This window comes from Sorex araneus, chromosome 2 (genome assembly GCF_027595985.1).
Source record: "Sorex araneus isolate mSorAra2 chromosome 2, mSorAra2.pri, whole genome shotgun sequence".
NCBI lineage: Eukaryota > Metazoa > Chordata > Mammalia > Eulipotyphla > Soricidae > Sorex > Sorex araneus.
In genome coordinates, this window is record NC_073303.1 from 196,778,601 (window position 1) to 196,782,844 (window position 4,244).

Consider the following 4,244-nt stretch of genomic DNA (forward strand, 5'->3'; position numbering starts at 1 on the left):
AGGTCCCTTCCTGCAACAGCTGTTGGGTGCTTCTCTCCTCCCCCAGCCACATGGGTCCCTGGGGCCCAGGGACCGCTTAGGTCATCACGTGTTTCTCGGATTCTCCCCCAGCTGTTCCCCTCCCCAAGCTGTTCCCCGCCCCCACCCAGCACCCCAGAGGCTCTCCCAGTGGGGTGTGCGAGCCCCAGGCGCTGTCCCCAGCCTTCCCCAGCCGCGACAGCCCATCTGGATGCGACCAGGATCTATCTCTGTGCTCAGCGTGGCAGAGCCGCTGGGCGAAGGTGTAGGGGTGGAGGAATAAGGGTTGGCTGTGGTGGCCTCAGCGCCCTGGGAGCCCCCAAACTCCGCGTCTGTCCCACCAGGGAATGAGCCAACCCTCAGGCCTGGGCGCCTCTCCATGGTGGCAGAGGGCAGGGATGGAAGCTGGAGACTCTCTGGCTGCTGTGGGCCAGGAAGATCCAAACATCTGGGATGCCAGTGGGGGGTGCCGAGACTCTCCCAGAACCCAGGGGCCTTCCCAGAGTGCAGCTTCTGGGGCCGGCACTGTGTGCAAATGGGTTTCGTCCTGTTTAGGTATTGGCCTGGATGGTGCCAGGTATCGAACCCAGGGCAAGGAATCAAACTCACGGAACAGGAATCAAACCCACAGCACAAGTAGACCAGTGGTCTACCCCACTGCCAATCCCCAGTCCTGACACTGGATTTGAAAGCCCCTGGGGGGGTTCCCTTCAACCTGACTATACCTCCCCCTTGTGCAAGATCCACCTAGCAACACATCTGTGCTCCCACTCTTTTTCGGGGGCCCTATCTGTTGGTGCTCAGGGCTGACTCCTGACTCTGTGCGCCTGGAGCACTGCTGGTCCGGTTTGGGTGGGGGGCCCATGTGCTGCAGAGGATGGAGTCTAGATGCTACCATTCTTTCCTGCTCCCACTTCACTCCGCATGAAGTAGACATGCCCCCCCCACCCCCCGTCCTGCTGGAAGATTCCTGTCATCTTAAGTCCCTTCTAACATAGACTCTGGGCCAGGTCCTATAAAGATGGAGGGGAAGGTTGAAAGGGACCTCACCTCAAGGACGTCATCCACCTGACCAGGGTAGGGAGATGCCTTGGGACCATCCCACAATGGGAAGCCAGGACTGGGGAGAGGGCACCACCCTTGGTTTGGAGGCTGGGCAGTCAAGAAGCTACATGCCCTGGTCTCAGACATAAATCACCCCTTTGGCTGAGCAGGGGGTCACCCCCTCATCTACATCCCTGCTCCCCATCTCTTTCACACACCCAGATGTGCTCACGGGCCTGGTTCCACATTCCTAGGAAACTGGGGAACCTCCCATATGTGGCCCGTCTGGAAGCCCTGGGGGTCCTGCAGAGCCCTGAAGAGGGGGTGGGCCAGCGAGGATCTACCAGAGAATGGGGGGGGTTCCACCCCTCTCCCAGACGGTGGGGGTTGCATGGGAGCAGACTGGAAGCAAGAGGTGGCTGGGAGGTGGGGGAGCTTGGTGGGAGAGGCGGGCCCACAGCAGACTGGGAGGAGCAGATGCAGCCTTAAGGCGCCCCTAAGAGTTTAAAGCAGGAAAACTCATTGCATTCATTCCATGCATTTAAGGTCACACAGGGTCATTCATTGCATTCATTCAGTGGTCAGTCCATTGGGGGATACTGAGGCACAGAGCAGGTAGGGACTCCCCAAGGAGGGAATGGCCAGCAAAAAGGGGTGGTAGCCCACATGTCTAGCTTCAGGCCCCCACCTCTGGGAGGTCTCCCCAGGACTGCCGCCCTGCCCTTCTCACTCAGGGCCACAGCCTCTATGGCCACTTGGGGAAATCCTGGAGCAGGGGACAGGAGGCGGGAGGCGGGGGAGGGGGGTGAAGCTCTGAGGGCTTCAGATTTGCATCTGGGACACCTTGAAGCTGTAGTTTGGACCATTTGGCATCACTCAGGCATAGCAGGGAGAGGGCAGAGCTTGTGTGGGTCAGGGACCCCTAAGGAGGTCCTAGCTGTGGGGTGTGGATCCCTTTGAGGAAATGCAGTGATTTCACTGCATCTCGTGGGGGCGGGCAGACTGCAGGACACCCCTGAGTCTGGGGGTGGGGAGCAGCGGCCCCTGGGGTGTACTCATTCTTCTTCCAGGGCTCCTGGCACCCCGAGACTGGCCCCCTGGGTTTAGTTTGCAACCTAGGAACTTTTTTTTTCCCAGTGCAGCAGACTCCAAGGAGAAAGCAGGGATGTAGAAAACTGAGTCTTTATTTGGGGGTCCCCGGAAGCCATTGACCTATTTCATACCCTTGAGACTTCCTAGGACTTGGGGCACACACAGTGGCCTCTGAGGACCTGCTTGGTCCAGAAGAGGGGGGAGGGGACAGGTAGAATCTGCAGCCTCAGGTGTCCCTGAGCCCCCTCCCTAGGCGCCCAAGCCCAGGAAGTTTGTCTGTTTTGGGATTCTAATTCTGAGCAACCGTAAGGCGGCTGAGCAAAGGGTTGGGGGTCCTCCCCACCCAAGTGATGGAATTTAGCCCGGAGGGTCCAGGAAGCCGACCTGGAAGCCCTCTTGGGACCCTGCAGAGGAAGTGTCCTGAAGGGGGGGTGAGCCAAAGGATCCATAAATTGGCCCCACTTCTGAGTCTTCTTCACGCCCAAGACTTCCTGGTCATGCTTTCATTGGCCCCCATCCTGGGCCTGCTCTGTTTCTCCCCCAGGAACCGGGTCTTATGACCCAGGATGGCAGTCAGACCCCATGGGGACCCCATCTTGGGGCGCGGGAGTCGGAGCTGCTGCTGTCAGTTCGCAAGCTCCATGGCCTGACCCCGAGGGAGCTTCGTGTAGCTTGGCAGTCACACCTACAAGCTGCCCCGGGCGCCATGTAATCTCATCAGCAGCCAAGACCGAGAGACTGTAAACCAAAGCTCCTAGACAAGAGCGACACAGGCCACGTGACCTCTTATACTCTAGCCCACTTACATACCAAAAGTGGCACACATCTGTTTGGTTGTAACAAACTTGCTTGTATTCTCTTACATATAGGCTTAATGGCTCCAGAATGAAATACAACAACATACAACAACCTTCACACACTTCCCTCAGTGGTGACATTGGTATTTGAATATTATCTGCAATGAACTATTGTGAACCACTTTGTGAAAATAAATTTTTTAAAATGCAGGGCTGGAGCAATGGCACAGAGGGTAGGGCATTTGCCTTGCATGCGGCCGACCCAGGTTCAATTCCCTGCATCCCATATGGTCCCCCCAGCACCGCCAGGAGTAATTCCTGAGTGCATGAACCAGAAGTAATCCCTGAGCATTGCCAGGTGTGACCCAAAAAGCGAAATATATATATATATATATATATATATATATAGTTTTTTAATTGCAGAGAGAGCTTTGCCCCCCACAGGACACTGAGAGAGCCTGGAGCAGGGGACACAGGCCAGAACTGGGCATGGACAGAGGGAGAGGAAGCCCTCCTCAGCCTCCCCTTCTCTCCCTTCCCTCCCTACTGACCCACCCCTCCCCCAGTCTGCCCATCCCTTGGTTCTTAGCCTCTTAATGTCCAGTGCGTGGGTCAACTGGAGGACCGAGGGTTGGTCTTGCTCTGGTGTGGCAGTGGGAACCCCAGGGGAACAGAGAGGGATCTCCCAGGAGTTGGACTGGAGGCCACCACAGCCCACCCGCAAGGTGGCACTTAATGAAGACCCCAGAGCAGAGCCAGGCTGAAAGTACCAGGACTGGCAGGAGGAGACCTGGTACAGCGCAGCGGGGAGGGGCGCAGAGACCAGTTACCCTCCAAAGAATTGGGCCCCTCCTTCTCAGCCACCCTCCCCAGTACCCCAGACCTTCGTGTTTAAGCCAATCGCTCTTCCAGCTCATTCATACTTCTTTTTGTTTCATCTCACTGAGACTGAGTTCCTGTGACATGAAACGAACCAGGGTAGGTAAACAGTACAGTGACATCATAGTGCTTCTCCACCTTCAGAACCTTGTTTCACCGTCATTTCAGAATATTCCAGAACATTGCCTATGCTCTAGTTCCAGAACACTGCATCACTGGGTCTAGTTCCAGGACATTGTGTCCCTGTGTCTGTAGTTCCAGAACATCGTGTCACTGTGATTCTGGTTCTAGAACATTGTATCAACATGTCAGTGAGTCTCCCCTGACCCCACTTCCTGCTGGCCAGGCAACCACAATTGTGCTTTCTGCCTTGAGAGTTTTTCCTCATGTGTGTTTCATGTAATGGGGATCATT